General features: G+C 45.5%; 1 protein-coding gene across 1 annotated transcript in view; it reads left to right on the top strand.

Annotated features, from left to right (window-relative positions):
- Positions 1 to 17,054, top strand: part of BRINP2 (BMP/retinoic acid inducible neural specific 2) — a 123,427-nt gene that overhangs the window by 1,709 nt on the left and 104,664 nt on the right. The window lies entirely within an intron of this gene.

Raw genomic sequence — 17,054 nt, forward strand, 5'->3', positions numbered from 1 at the left:
GGCTCCCTGCCTAGGCTCCTGGAGTGTTCCTTCCTAGTAGGAACATGAACTTGGGAGCTGTTGTTCCAGCCCAGAGGAGTCTTCTCCTCACCCAGCCGTCCCTCTGCATGGTACATATTTATCCAGGGTATATAGACCTAAGCCAAATATTAACTAATAATCAAGCTAATGCACTGTAACATGATTGAACAGACCCCTCTGTAAAGAACCGTGTGTGTGCTCTTCCTAGCCCTGGGAGCTGGGTGCCCTGAGCAGGAACAAATGTTTTCTTAAAAGGATGGCAATTATAACAAGCGATGCTTATGGCTGGATAATCTGGGCCTTATTCAGCAGGAATAATGATATGTCAGCGTCAACCAATCAGGAGGATAAAAGGTTTATTATAAGTATTTCTGCCACTGTCCTTCGCTAGACATGTGTCTGCAGAAGGCACACTCTTTCTAACCGTGTTCTCTAGAATACATATAATGCCAGTATTCACCAAGCAGCTAAAATATTTTACAGAATCCCCTGGGGGGCAGTCTGATGACATCAGGCAATGGCAAAGTGCTGCTGGAGTTTGTGTGTTTTCCCACCCCCTTGGTTTCACACAGTTGTGTGTGTGTGTGTGTGTGTGTGTGTGTGTGCGTGTTGTTTAAAGCAAGACCCTCTGGAGTTCCCTCTCACTCACAGTAAGTTGCTTTGAAGCCCTTGGGACATGACCAGGCAAGGCTGCCACAATGATCCTGAAATCTTATCAATATCATAGCTGCTGCTTACTCTGGGAAAGGATGCATGCTTTGCTTTTTTTGAGAAAGGATGTGATCTGAGGAGGCGCAGAGCACAGATACTGTGAAATGTTTGAGGGAAAGGAAGCAAATGTCAGACTGTAGTCTTCTCGGCTGGGGAGCGCCTGGATCTAAAGGGTTTGACAGCTGGGCAGCAGCCCTGGAGAAGACAGAAGCATCCTTGACTCTTTCTTTTCCCTCCTCTCCAAAAATGGGTCTGGCTTTGTCTCCCAGAATGGAGTGATGTGCACTGCAGTGTGGGCACCAGGAAGGAGGAGAGGAAGGAAGGACTGGGGAGGGAGGAGAGATCCTGCTCTGCCAGCACTGGGCCAGGCTCAAGGATGGGGGCAGATCATCCTCTGGGTGTTCCCTTCTGGCCTACTAACAGGTTGTTTACTGAGCAAGGCCAGAGGGCAGAGAACATCCCTGCGTCATCAACTCCTTCTGACCGCCTTTCCCCAGGCACAGGCTGGCCACCGGGGAGCACCACATAAGAAAGATCCCTTCTGAGATGGTGCTCCAGAATCCCTCCCCAGCTCACAAACAAGAGGTAATCTGGAGGGACTTGAGACAGCTGCGTGGGCACTTTCTGCTGACTGGGATGCTTAGTGTCGAGGTTTCCTGGTTTGTGTTTTGTTTTCCCCACCGCGCAGTGTATTTTTGGCGATTCAACTCTTTCTCTTAAATAAGAAGACCTTGTATACATTTTGTAATGGCATCCTTTTCCAATGGGCTGAGAGCATTTCAGGGAGCTCATCTAATTAATCCTCTCACAGCTTATTGTCTCATTTGTCTTTGATTACCCTAAGAAGTGGCACTGGAATGGTTTTAGGCTCCTTCTTGGAAAAGAGAGGACAGAGAACCTTGGGAAGATGAGCTGCTGTAGCTGAGGTCCCATGGAGTGGGGTGAGGGGCTCAGCACTCCTGGACCAACCCCAGACTCCACCAACTTCTCCAAAGGAATGGTTTCATCTTAGTAACCGAGATGTCATTGAATTGTTCTGTGCTTTACAGGACTGAGAGGTTGTAGTGACATAGAGCTTTTCCTCTGGCCCGGACCCGAAGGCATGGGGGATAAAAGTCTTAGAAGACCTTGCCTTTGCCCTCAGTGATCTTACAGTCTAGTTAGGAAAAGAGGTTTACATCTAGGAAAAAGAGAAATGACAATATACAGTTTCAACAGCAGTTCAATACAAGAGATTCACAAGGCTGACCTAATTAATCCACGATTGATTTGTTCAGATAACAAGAGCTATCAGTATTCTAAGGAGGGAGAATTTGAGTTCTGCCATGGGGAATGGGGTGGGATTTGTTTGGAGAGGAAGAATTGGAGAAAGGATAACGGCTGACAGAGATGCCAACTGCAGCATCCTTGATGGTGCTGGAAATTTCAAGGCTTGCATGTTTCCTTGGGGTTTACCCTGGGTCACTTCTCCCCTCGAATCCTGGATTACCATACACCTGGGTTAATCATTTGAGGCCTATATTGGCCTAGAGGAAGCTACTGTTCAGCCGTGGACATCTCATTAGGCATTGAAATTTACCTAGCCTCCCACTCACCCTCAGGTCTAATCCATATATTATGAGAAAAATAGTGCTCAAGGTCAAGGAGCTTATCAACATTGTATCAAACATTTTGGAGGAAGCTATTGGGGAAAATCAGGCAGATTTCAAGAGGACGTGAGAAAATCTTCTCATATTTTAGAATCAGAATCTCCTAAGAGAGTCTTGATTTCTCTCCATTTCCAGTTTCCCTGCCCACATGTCCCTATTGGGGTTTAGTTGGAACCAGCAAAACACGGAAGCCCTTAGGCATTTAGCATTGAGCAGAAGATTTTCAATCTTAAGATTCTTGAGCATGCCCATGTATATAACCTCTTGCCTTCCCCCCTCTTTCCCTTTTAATAAAACATATGCTGTAGCCGTCACAAAGGAGGAGGCCACAAAAAGCAGGAGGGTGGGGCACGGTACTGCCAGCAGCTGTACCATGGGGTACTGTGGCTGCTCAGCTGAGCAGGAGATGGGAGAGGCAGGCCGCCAGCCCGGCCAGCTTCAAGGAAGGGCCATGGGCTACAAACCCCCAGGAGATGGCTGTGACTGCTCAGCCACACAATTTGTTCCAGGAGGGAGCCCTCTGTCCTAGAGAAAAAGCCCAGGTAAACCATAGATTCTGTGAGAGAATAACCACACCATTCATCCGTCTTCACTTGATTTGAGACCTCTGTTCACCCTGCATGTCACTGGTTGCTTGGGTGGCCCTGTTCCAACATGGCGGCAGTTCCTGTCTGGCACTGAAAGTAAAATGATTTGCCTAAAGTCACACCCTAATTGCTCTGGGTCAAGAGGAATATCCCCACAATCCAGTTTGATTCCTTAGCCCTAAGAGTTCACTCTGGGGATGATGGTCCTAAGGGACATTTCCTTTTTGCCAGGAATACTCCCTCAGGCCTCCTTGTTGCCTTTGTTTTCTGTGTTAAACAAAAATGCAGCTGGACAGTGGGGCCGATGCCTTCCTTTTTTTCTGTTTAGAAGTATCCACTGCCACGTCCAGGCCCACGGGCATGTGGTGAGTAGCTGTGGGTTAAAGCCTTTTCCCTTTGGGGGTGAAGAGAGGCCACTCAGTTATGCTTCCCACTGGGGGCTGCAATGGATGGGCATCATCTGGTCAATTAGGATATAGGTTGATCTCTTTTCAAATCTTTACTCTGTCATGCAGATGGAGATAAAATTGAATAACATCACTACAGCATGGAATCTTCAACATTCAGTTCTACTATTCCTTTCCCTGGAACCCACCTGGAATGCAAATATGTCTGGAATGCAGGGTTGAGCAAAGGAGTGGGGAATTTGATACCTCACGGGAGTGCACTTTAATCTCCACTGTCCTCCCAGCACAGTAGCCACCCACCACAAGTGACTCCTGAGTGCTTGAAATGCAGGTTCTAAGTATAAAATGAACACTGTATTTTGAAAACTTGGTTGAAAAGAAAGACTGCAAAACATTTCATCAATAATTTTTAATATTGGTTATGTGCTAAAATGGTAACATTCTGGATATTTTGGGTTAAGTAAAATATATTAAGATTAGTTTCACTCCATTCTTTTTATGTTTTTGTGTGGCTATCAGAACAGTTGAAATTATGTTTGTGACTCATGTTGTGTTTCTTCTGGACAGTGCTGGTCCAGGGGCTGTAGAGTTGTGACAGGTAATGTAGACAAAGGGCAGAGACATGAGATAAGAGAAGCTAGAGACCTGAAGAGAAAGAACATGGAGGGAGTGATGCGAAGCAGCCCAGGGAGCCTCTGGGTATGTATTTCTGGAATCTAATGTCAAGGAGGGCACACATAGATTACTTTGATTTACATTTGAGGAGCACCTCATCCGCAGTGACTCAGCCCGCTCAAAGCATTTACAGAGCATTGCAACTCTTGGTTCACATGCAAACAATCTGCAAATGAGAGCCCTGGTCATTTTATCTTAATATTTTAAAAAATGTTTTATTTATTTATTCATGAGGGACACAGAAAAGGAGAGACAGAGACATAGGCAGAGGGAGAAGCAGACTCCATGCAGGGAGCAGAAGACTTGGGACTTGATCCCAGACGTGTCACTCAGAGCCTCAGTGAAGTGACAGGGATCCCAGACAGTCCCATTTTATAGATGATGACTTGGAGGCCCAGTGAAGTTATGCAGCCTATCCACACAGTTAGTAAATGGGGTAGCTGGTATTCTAACTCAGGTTAGGTTCTGAACTGATATTACTGATTACTATGGGATCAGTCCAGGATCAACTCCAGGATCACGCCCTGAGCTGAAGGCAGACACTTAACTGCTGAGCACCCCTTTTCCTAATATTTTTGAGTTTCTGGTTGACAGTGGAATTAACCAATGAGATTATCTTTAGGGTTTCACTCTAAAGTGTGAGGACAGAGCAGTTGAGACCAGCTAGGTATGTTTGATTTTCAAATCTCTTTCTTCCTTCTCATCTCTACCACATTATCATCTTTCCTTGTGAGAGTTTTCCTTCAAACCAGACATGTTGCTAGTATGGTGGGGAGAAAGAAAAGTCACTGCTCTGTGTTAAAGATTCTTTTGTGGACCTATCGGTAAGAAGAATGGGGGGAGGGCATCATGATTGAATTTTGTTTAATAATTACAGATTTGAACATTATCATTCACTCACTATTATTATCTTATTCATTGCAATGCGGTTTGGCCACAACTTGAACTCCTCATAATTGCTCAGCATATTAGAGTTTACAAAATGTTTTACAAGCTTTCTCTCACCTGATTCTCATCAGAGCCCTGTGGGGTGGTTATTATTTCCACTTAAAGTTTTCCATGATCTGCCCCCAAATTATCTACATGACTTTCTTTTCTTTTCTTTTTTAAATGATTTTACTTATTTATTCACAAGAGACACAGAGACAGAGAGAGAGGCAGAGACAGAGGCAGAGGGAGAAGCAGGCTCCATGCAGGGAGCCCGATGTGGGACTCGATCCCAGGTCTCCAGGATCACGCCCTGGGCCGAAGGCAGGGCCAAAGGCAGGTGCCAAACCGCTGAGCCACCCAGGTGTCCCTACATGACTTTCTTTTCTTTTCTTTTTTTTTTTTAATGAGCTACCAGATTTTGTAGGTTTAGAGATCACAATTTTGTAGGTTTAGAGATCACTGTAAGGACTTGGAATTCTGCTCTTAGTGAAATGGGGAGCCATTAGAGGATTTTTTTTTATTTATTTATGATAGTCACAGAGAGAGAGAGAGAGGCAGAGACATAGGCAGAGGGAGAAGCAGGCTCCATGCACCGGGAGCCCGACGTGGGATTCGATCCGGGGTCTCCAGGATCGCGCCCTGGGCCAAAGGCAGGCGCCAAACCGCTGCGCCACCCAGGAATCCCATGACTTTATTTTCTAATCCTTTTCTTGTAGGCATTTCTTTCTGTCGTGCTTACTCAAACTGGTCTACTTACTGTTCTCCATTGTTAACTATGTAAAGTAGGGCATATTACCTCTCTGAGCCTCAGCTTCCTCATCTAGAAAATAAAAAGTAATAATGCCCCATCTCTCAAAGTGTTGTTCTGAATGTTAGACGCGATAAACTATATAAGGTTCCAAACACAGTTCCAGTCACATGGGAGATGCTCAATAAAGGTCAACATCCTTTCCTACCAAAGCTCTTCACTTTGATATGCCAAGATTAAAATGTCCAAAGGTAAACTCATTGTTTACCAGTTTTACACATAAAATGATTCTCCTCCCTAAATTCTCTGCTTTGATTAAAGGCTCACCCAAACCCCCAGTGGTGTAATTAAGAAATATAGGCTGTCTTGGGCTCCACTTTCTCTCACCCAGTCCCCGCAAGGCCTGGTGAAGTCTACCTCTTCAGGGTTTCACAAAGCCAACCTTTCCCCACCCAACACACACTCCCAACTCTCCCCCCCACCCCCACCCCCAGCCAACACACACTCCCAACCCCTCCCCCCCCGCCCCCCACTGCCACTTCTACTCTTTTAGCAGGCAGGTGCTCAGCCCTCTCACCTGGATTGTCCCAGAGCTCCTGTCTCTTTGTTTCCTCTCTTAAAGCCTAGCCCATCTGGGATCCTCCCTGCAGCTAGGGCAATCCTTCAAAATGGTAAACTCAAATATGCTTCTCCACTTATTGTAATTCTCCAATGACTCCCCACTACTGTCAGAATAAAACTCCGACATCTCAGCATGACAAACAGAAGACCCTTCATCAGCCCCTGTAGCAGCCTCCCCAGACCCCTCTTCATGTCCCCCTTTGCACTCCAGCTGCCTGAAACAATGGACAGCTCCCTCCATGCTCTGGGCTGTTAGGTGTGAGGTGTTGTTTCCTCTTCCCTGTCCTGCTTCTCCAGGGTTACAGACCTTTAAGCCTCTGTAAAGATGATCCCCTCTGTGAACACTTCCCTGAGACTCTAAGAAGGAATTAATTGCCTCCTCCTCTGTACTCCTACACACCTCACTCAGACTCTGTTTTTGCACTGTACCTACCAACCTGTAATGATTTGTTTATGGCTATCTCCTGCACTCAAAGGTAGGGTTGGGATTGGGCTTCAAAGACATGGTTCTCAGGAAATATATATTCAGTGTATTATTAGCTGTATGTGCCAGGTAATCTCCTTAGGCACTGGGGATTCAGCCGTGAACAACAGATAAAAACTCTGCCATCAAGTTGCTTACATTCTAGAGGGAAGATAGGGTGATAATCATAATAATGATTATTATTAAGATTGCTGATAATAACTAACAGTTTAATAGCACCTATGTGTCAGGCTTTGCTGAAGGCTTGACATACATTAACTCATTTACTTCACCTAATGATCCTATAATTCCCTTTTTAATAAATCCTACAGTCCCATTTTATAGATGACGACTTGGAGGCCCAGTGAGGTTATGCAGCTTATCCACACAGTTAGTAAATGGGGTAGCTGGTATTCTAACTCAGGTTAGGTTCTGAACTGATATTACTGATTACTATGGGATTCAGAAAACAATAAACATGGAAGCAAATTAATGAGATCATTTTAGGTGCTGGTAATGAAGATTATTAAAATAGAGTATTCTGGGATAGCCCAGGTGGCTCAGTGGTTTAGCGCCACCTTCAGCCCAGGGCCTGATCCTGGAGACCCAGGATCAAGTCCCGCATTGGGCTCCCCACGTGGAGCCTGCTTCTCCCTCTGCCTGTGTGTCTCTGCCTCTCTCTCTCTCTCTCTCTCTCTCTCTCTCTCTCTCTGTGTGTGTGTCTCTTGTGAATAAATAAATAAAATCTTTTTTAAAAAGAGTATTCTCTCTTTTTTGTCTCCACGAGAGACACACACACACACTCAGAGAGTGGGGGGGGAGAGAGAGGCAGAGACACAGGTGGAGGGAGAAGCAGGCTCCCTGCACAGAGCCTGATGTGGGACTCGATCCCAGGATAGGATCACAACCCGAGCGGAAGGCAGGAGCTCAACTGCTGAACCACTCAGGGGTCCCAAAATGAAGAGTATTCTAAGAGATTGAGTGAGTGAGGTGGTGGTCAGGTAATGTCTCATCTCTTCGAGGAGGGAACATTTAAATTGAGACCTGATTGTCAAATGAGGAAGGTAGAAATCCAGGATAGGGACGAATCTGAGAGAAGAGAAATTGTATGCTGTATGTAACCCGGGCTCCAGCTGCTGTGATGTCCCCTGCTGGTGGTAGACAATCCTGAGTGATCTCAGAGAGCAACAAATTGTCCAAATGTGCCCCAAACCCTCTGTCATCAGTCCACTTGTCCCTTCTGTTCTTTTGGTTTAAGACCTATCTCACAAGACATCTGGTTTGTTGCTCTTCAGAAAGGTAGAAGGTACAGGGGCATACACACACGTGCACGCGCACACGCATCCCTGCTCTGCTGAACCACTTTATTTCACTCCTCTCCTGTGAATGACGTGTCACTCAGAGCCTCAGTGAAGTGACAGGCAAAGGCACAGAAAAAGGCTGGAGACAACCCAGAGGCAGGAGCAAAAGGGGAAAAGAAAATTATTTTCTAACAAGACGAAAAGTGACTTGGACCGGAGGGACAAAAGGGAATTTGATCAGGGAGGGGCCTGAGGAGTGGGGGGTACTCTGTTTTCTCACCTGGGGGGTAGTTTGTGCTATGATTTTTCATATGTATGTATATCCCTATACATGTAAACACACTTATATACATAAACACATTCACACCCCCAAATTCACACATAACACACCACATATATGCATACACATACATGTGTATCTTCTTTATGAATATTTCTCGTTGGGCAGCCCGGGTGGCTCGGCGGTTTGGTGCTGCCTTCAGCCCAGGGCCTGGTCCCCAGAGACGGGATCGAGTCCCATGTCAGGCTCCCTGCACGGAGCCTGCTTCTCCCTCTGCTTGTGTCTCTGCCTCTCTCTCTCTCTCTCTCTGTGTGTCTCTCATGAACAAATAAAATCTTTAAAAAAATATTTCTCATAATAAGACTAAAAAAAATGGATGGGACAAGTTCATACCTATTTAATATACATCCAGAGCCTACTTTATGATAAACATTCTACTAGGCTTGTTTTTACTTATATTGTCGCATTTAATTTTTATCGCAGCCTTTATGAGTAAGTATCATTCCTGTTTACAGACTGAAATTAAGGAAGATGAAGCACAGAGGTTGCCATTGAGACCCAGGGTTCTTGCTCCCCACACTATCCTGTACCTTCCATGCAGGAGAGCTCTAAGAGTCAGCAAGGTGGGGAGAAAAGGCCCCCGATTCCTGGGTCAGACAGACTTGGGCTTCAGTCTAATCTTGGTCACTCACTAGCTGTGTGAGCTTAGGTCCCTTATATAACCTCTCTGAGCCTCAGTATCCCCATCTAGTACAATGGTGACGATAAACCCCTTTTCTTACACAAACATCATGATGATTCAAGATAATGATTGACAAGTGTCAACAAAGTGCCTGCCACACAGTGAGCATTCAAAAAATGACAGCTACGGTGTCTGCATCCCGAAGTATTATTAAAGCTCATCAGACATCGACTCTCATGGAGAACAGTGATGGCATTTAGCTGCGGTCAGTGAGAGTCGGCTAGTAGCTCCAGTACGTGCCGATAGATACCCAGTGAGTCAGGAGCTTCCTGGCAATAGTACCATATGCCAGGCACCGTGCTAAATGCTTTCCAGGCACTGTCTCATTTAATCATCTAACAAGCCTCTGAGAAGGGTTGTTCTCATCTGTTTGCAGAGGAGGAAATTGAGGTTCAGAGAGACGAAGCAGGTAATCCAGGGTTACACATCCTGGAAATGGCAGAGCGCAGATTCGAATCCAGGTCTGTCAGATTCCAGAGCTCAGGCTCTTCACCTTTGGGCTTTGCAAAGTTGACACTGTCTTAGGTCATGTCCCGGGAAAAGGGCACCTTTGTTTCAAGGTGAGGGTAACTGCTCCAGGGCCTGGGCTCAGTCAGTCAGGAGTCAGATGGAAGCACTGTTGAGCCTTCAGGGGATTTGTGGGGCAGGCCAAGGGAGTTCATGTGTGTTCAAAAATGCTGCCAGGTTTCAAGTAGCAATGCCTTACACGTAGTGGGCATTTTGTATGTGTGGGCTGAATCTTTCGAGTACCTCTGTTTCTGGATAGAGGTAGGCTCCGTTTTTAAAAGAGCAGGTGTTTTGTTTTGTTTTGTTTTTAAGATTTTATTTATTTATTCATGAGAGACACACACACAGAGGCAGAGACACAGGCAGAGTGAAAAGCAAGCTCCATGCGGGGAGCCTGATTGGGACTCGATCCTGGGACCCCAGGATCACGCCCTGGGCCAAAGGCAGACGCTAAAACTGCTGAGCCACCCAGGGATCCCCCAAAGAGCAGGTTTTAAAGCATGTAAAATGAGTTGAGTATCCTTAGGTTTAGAGGAAGTTTTCTCTGATTTATTTATTTTTTTAAAAACATTTTATTTATTTATTCACAATAGACAGAGAGAGAGAGAGAGAGAGAGAGAGAGAGAAAGGCAGAGACACAGGCAGAGGGAGAAGCAGGCTCCATGCCAGGAGCCTGATGTGGGACTCGATCCCAGGACTCCAGGATCACACCCTGAGCCAAAGGCAGGTGCTGAACCGCTAAGCCACCCAGGGATCCCCTTCCCTGATTTATACAAGGATATATTCTCAGTGGTTTTTAACCTTTAAAAAAGGAGTAGAAGGGGTGCCTGGGTGGCTCAGTTAGTTAAGTGTCTGCTTTCAGCTCAGGTCATGATCCTGGAGTCCCAAGACTGAGTAGGAGGCATTAGGCTCCCTACTCAGTGGGAAGTCTGCTTCTCCCTCTCCCTCTCCCTTTGCCCTCTCCCCCAGCTTTCTTTCTCTCTCAATAAATAAATAAATAAATAAATAAATAAATAAATAAATAAATAAATAAAATCTTTAAATAAATAAATAAGACTCTAATCAAATAAACCCTTACCTAGAACCCCATTATATGAAACAGATAAAAGCAGACTTCCCTACTTGGAGCAGGCCTGGGGACCTGGAGCTCCCTCACCTGTCACTCTTCCTTTCTCAACCACAAGTGGTCCCTGAGGCACCTCCTTGGAATCTAAAGTCTGTTCAAAGCACTGAAAACCACCATACTACAGAATTCCTTCAAAAAGCAAGACTTTTGATTCATTTAAAATAATAGGTGACATATTGAAATTGATTTTAAAATATGAGACTCTCACCAGTCCCAACACACCTGTGAATTCCAGTGAGCCTGGGACAAATGACTGTTGCCATTCTTGTTCTCCATTGCAGATGCATGAAAGTCAGTGTGTGTGAATAAAATGCCTGCTATGTGTCAGGCACAGTACTAGATACTGTATTGCTGACTACCAGAGCATAGTTAATTTTGAAAAATTCCTACAAAGTAGATACTATTTCCATTTTGAAGATGAGAAAAATTAAGTACAGACAGGTTAAGTCAATTATCCAGGATCTCACAGGTAGTGAGTAGTCGAGTTGGGCTTCAAACTCAAGTCATAGAATGGATTAGAAAGCCAGATTATTGCCAGCAACCCCTGCAGCCTCTTCGAGCATGGATTTTTTTTTAACTTTATTTATTTATTTTTTATTTATTTATGATAGTCACACACAGAGAGAGAGAGAGAGGAAGAGACACAGACAGAGGGAGAAGCAGGCTCCATGCACCGGGAGCCCGACGTGGGATTCGATCCCGAGTCTCCAGGATCGCGCCCTGGGCCAAAGGCAGGCGCCAAACCGCTGCGCCACCCAGGGATCCCTCGAGCATGGATTAAGAGTAATACTGCCTCTCTATCTCTCTCAATTTTTTAAAAACTTTTTCCAATACTCCTCAGTTGTGAGATTTTATGGAAAACCTCTCTCTGGACCCTCTGGCCTTCAATAACTCTGCTTTCATAGTGCACTGAGGTCTCCCGGGACCCAAGCTGTGGTCCTCCCTCACAAGCCCTTTCCTTCCTCATCCCCAGCCTCAGGGAGGGTCTGGCCATCAGGGTCAGCCCCAGTGGCAGGGGGGACCTTGGTGATTAGGAGGGCTCTGCTCCCTACCTCCCTGGCAGGCCTCCTGCAACTTGGGGAGCACCAGGCTGCTGGGCTGAGGGGGTGTGGGGATTCCTGCTCAGCTGTAGGCTAGGAGCCTGGAGCTGGGGCTTACTGGAAGAGCGTGGGGAGGGGGCTGTGGAAGGAAGGCCTTGGAATACCCTTGAGGTATGGGAACGCTTAGGCGCTCAGTAAGGAAAGCGGGGGCAGTTAATTTCTGCCTCCCCCTCACTGATGTTCAGCCATTTAGAATGAGCTATAAATAAGCCATCAGGCAGCAGCAAGGGGAGGTGGGTGAGCACTGTTCCGGTGGGGCGTGGGGGATGGGGTCCCGGGGGCTCCCGGCACGCGCCTCTTTCCCCATCCGCTATCTTTGTCCTTTGGGATCTGAGCCCTGCGGGATAACGGAGCAAGGTCAGCATCCTCCCGAAGCCTCGGGGCACTGGGGACCCCTAGAGGCAAAAGGTTGCATTACAGGCCCCCGGCCACGGAGGCGCAGGCAGGGGCTCCGGCCCTCGCTCCGACGACAGGCGGGGAAGGACAGTCCCGCAGCCTCCAAAGGGGCGAAGGCGGGCGGGTGGGGGGTCGTGTGCGTGTGTCGAGGTGGGGTGGGGAGGCGGTGGGAGCAGCTGCCCCGTGCCCCCGCGCCGTCCCCCCTGCCCCCCTTCTCCCCTTGAACGCCAGCGCCTCCTGCTGACGGCTCCTCCCAGCCCCTGCAGCAACCGGCCAGCCCTCCCCGCAACTCCCCACCACCTCCATCAGAATAGTACCTTTCCCTGGCGGCCCTTCACACCTCTCAGTCACCTGATTGACTAATTTGTACTGAAGTATTAATGACTAATAATGATTGAATGTGCTGCCCTCTCAATTAACACTTGAGCACTTAGAGAGACAAATTCACATATTTTAACCCAAGTAGGAGACTTGTGTTTTTCCCTTTGGAGGATGGAAACCGTAGGCCCCTCAAAAGGCATCCTACAGACAGCTGCCTCTTCGGTACCTATGCTCTGTTGCCCCTGCTCTTAGCAATGCTGGGGGCATTGTGCAGGCGCTCAAGCAGAATTTCCCAAAGAAGGCCTGCTATCATCCACAATCCTTAAAAGCAGTGCTTTGTGCTGGTGGGCGGGCACACATAGGAGATCCTGTCTCTCCTGCCTCCTCTTCCCCAGCCAAGGGCGGGGGGGGGGGGGGGGGCCTGTATAGCCCAATCTACAACAACACCCCTATAATCTTCAATACGAGGAGAAGTCTGGCATGCAGGAGTTGACACAGATGCCCACCGATGTCTCACTATTATGTCTAAGGGGCTTTCACTCTCATGACATGATCTAGTCTTCAAGAGAACAGACTCGAGGATGATTCACTTGGGTTCGCACGTTTGGCGGGCTCTGCTCTGTGCTAGCTGTGCAACTGTGCCAAATGACCCACACGAACCTCAGTTTATACACCTGTAAAATGGATATAGTAATACTCATGTCACGGGATTGTTTTGAGTCTGAAATGAAATAATGGAGGATTAGCACTTCCTATAATGTCTGGTGTATACAGAGTGCCCAGTAGATGACAGCTCTTTTTCTTAATCATCTTATTTTTATTTTTATCATTTTTGCTCTATCTCAAACATTCGGGGCAGGGCAGCATACAAACACCGTATTTATTATTTAGAAGCTGGTGAAGCAATCCAGCCTCCTAGGTGTGGTTGGTTTGGTAACGAACTAGATTTCTTTCCAGGTGACAGCACTGCATGGGGTTTTTGAGGTGGGGTTTTTTTTTTTTTTTTTTTGACTCTGCTTGGTTTCTTTAAATGTATCTCACAAATGCAGTGAGCAAAATGGATTTGGCAGTGACTTAAAAAGACTTAATGCATTTTGAAAAGAAAAAAAAAAGCCACAACAAAAACTGGTTTGTTTCTGTGATATATGGTTCATGTGATATGACAAAAATCCATTTTTATGCTTAGGAAAATTGGCTAATTTTAAAACAGTTGACACATGCCATATGCATATAGAGCAATGATAGATTTTGCTCAGGCAAACAGCAGAACACAGGGCCAGTGATATCTCTGTTAGGGCTTTAGTTGCTTAAATCCTTATTTGGTAGCAGCCCTGTTCCATATAGGAGAGTGAAATGACAAATAGACTCCCTGTGGCCTCAGGTGCTAGAGTCAGATATTTTATCATAAAAGATACCAACCACCATGCTTAGAACACATACACTGTGTTTTCATGAAATGAGCAGGAACGGACTTGGGAATTTACCTATATAGCAAGCTTTATGTGCGAGAAAACAAACAGCTTATAAAGGTATTATTTGGACAAAAGGCGAGAACAGTGCAAAGGACACTGAGTTGCTTGGCCACCCTGATTTGGTGAGCTTTGCCTGGTCATTTCTCCTGCTGCACACACGGATGCTTTCTGGACTTCAGCCACTACTTACGGCACCCCTTAGCATCCCCTGGCTTATAGCTCTGCATAAGTCACACTTCAGCTCCAGCTGTCACATATTTTCCATTACAACTAGTTAGGGCAAAGAGATTACATGGGAAAATAAGACACTACAGAGGTTGCACATGAAAAGTGATCATGAAAAGTTTAAGATGGAGGCAAGCTCTCTGTTATCTTTCTTTTTAAAAAAGATTATTTATTCATTTATTCATGAGAGACACACAGAGTGAGGCAGAGACATAGACAGAGGGAGAAGGAGGCTCCCCGCAGGGAGCCTGATGCAGGACCGGACCTGGGATCACAACCTGAGCCAAAGGCAGATACTTAACCACTGAGCCACCCAGGTGTCCCAAGCTCTCTATTATCTTGATGTCCTTCTCATAGATTCCCCACTTTTCCCCTTCTAGTGTAGGCCAGCCAGGTACCATGATACCCAGCCCCATGATAGGCAAATGACATGCTTTCTCTGACTCAAAAAAAAAGCCTTTGGCTTTTAAAAAAAATTTTATTTTATTTAATTTTATTTCTTTCAAGGCAATATTTAATTAGTGACTGCGGAGGGAAAAAGCTGAACAGCTTAGAGAAGGTTTATGGTTCAGGTCTGCAACACTCAGCAATTTGACATTCTAATCCTGTTATTTCTCACCTTAAACTGAACAGAGTCAGCAGGGTTCGTTTTTTTTTTTTTTCTTCCCATAATTCATCTGGCTGTTAGGTTTCCCCTCCCTATTTCTGACTCTCATCCTTTGCTTTATCTGACTTTTTTGTCCTATTGTCTCCTCCATTTCTTTCTGGATATCAAAAACAAAATAATATCTTGGTGGTTCATTTGTGCCGAGGCATTTAGAAGATAAATTAATCCTTCCACTTCCTGCTTTGATTCCCAGAAGGAGCCCCTATATTCCATGTCAACTTGACTACTAAGGTGACTGCATCTAAGAAACTGAGCCATGTCCCTGGTTGTCTCTTAGTTATAAACTATAAATACTTAATAGCCAGGATCTGAGTCTTCCCTCTAGCACAAGGAAAACTTTGAATGGTTATGCAGTTAAATGGACCTCACCATTTACCCACCCCCCAGCATCCACTTTTCATTAAATCAAATATGGTTTTCTGGGAAGTTAACAAGTAAGTATCCTTCCTAGTACAGAAAGTTTAGTATGCAGGATTTCAAATGTATGGAATTCCAAAATCAAGGAAAGTTTTCTTTAATGCAGTGGCTCACAAAATTTAATGTACACCCGGGGAGCTTGTTAAAATGCAGAATTTTCAGCTCCTCCTTCAGAGAGTCTGATTCTATAGGTCTTGTTTAAAATTCAGAAAACTGCATTTTAATAAGTAGATGGTATAAAGATCACACTTTGGGAAGCACCATTTGAGGCAAAACTGAATCAAATGTCACCCAATTCAGTTTGGTAGGTTATTAGTGTCCCTTAACTAGTTAATGGGTGTCATGAAGAAAATAAGGTCTATGCCTGGAAGAGTTGGGGACATGGTATTTGTCTTTCCACCCACCTTCTCATACACAGTTGGAGGTTCACAATACACTTAGCAGGTTAGAGGTTCTGAAAAGCCCTGAAATAAAGAAACACACTTGCATGTTTTTTAGCCAAATATTTCCAATATGTCTTGACCTCAAAACTTTTAATTCTTTAATTTTACGGCTAAAAACGTATTCAATTTGGATGAATTCTGTATGGAAAGCTTTGTCATTGAGGGAGTGAGCAGCATGTACTGGATGACGGTGATCCTGCACCCAGCTCTACTATTAACCAGCATTCTAGAGGAGAAAATGAACAAAATGAGTGTGGGATTGTGGGACCCACTGGCTGTGGGAAGTGGTGTTAGTCTGGGTAAGTGAAGTGTTCATTATAATAGCCATCATTTATTAAGCATTCAGTATCCACCATGTACTGTTCTACATTGTTAATATGTATTAGCTCATTTACTTCTCAAAAAAACCCCATGAGTCAGACACTTAATCCCCATTTCACTGGGGATGAAACTGAGAGGCTAATATTTGCCCAAGTATCAGAGAGTGTGATCTGAACCCAGGCAGTCTGCCTCAAGAGCCTGTCCTGTTATCGGCTCTATCAGACAGGCTCCCCTGCAGTAGCAAGGTTCTGGAAATTTCTGCCAGGGAGGAATGACAGCTCCAGCTATACCTCAATGCTTCGGGATTCTCTTCCTGCATGAGGGCCTGGGATCATTGCCCCTTATTCATCAGAGAATTTATTATAATGACCGTCTGAACCTCTGAAAGATTTTGCTGTACTTAAACACAAAATATGCTTAGCAAAACAACCTGACAAGGATGATTCATGGAGAGCAATTAGGTGCAGAATCCTGTGCCTACCAAAGAACGGAGGGGGCTGATGATCTGGCCGTCCTGCTGACACCTTGATATGGAATGCCATAGCCTGGCCCTTGTCACTCTAGCCTAGTCGCAACCCCTTCATGTTCCTGAGCATTGGAGGAGTCCCTGATGGGGCAAGCCGGGCTGGGTGACACAATTCCAATTTCGGCTTTTGGCCAGTTACTTCACCTCTTTGGCCTTCTGTTTCCGAATCTTCATTTGAAAAGAGAAAGCAGGCTAAAGATAATCTGCATTGTCGTAAGGAATGAATTAGTATATATGTGTATGTATTATACACACACATATATGTGTATAGGTATGTGTGTGTGCATATGTATTTATATACATAGTGCTTTATCCTAGTGCTTGACACAGAGAGGGTTGTCTTCAACCTTTTGTACCATCAGGGCCTGAAGATGACACAATGGTAGGAGTAGACCTTT

This window comes from Vulpes vulpes, chromosome 13, assembly GCF_048418805.1.
Source record: "Vulpes vulpes isolate BD-2025 chromosome 13, VulVul3, whole genome shotgun sequence".
Lineage (NCBI taxonomy): Eukaryota > Metazoa > Chordata > Mammalia > Carnivora > Canidae > Vulpes > Vulpes vulpes.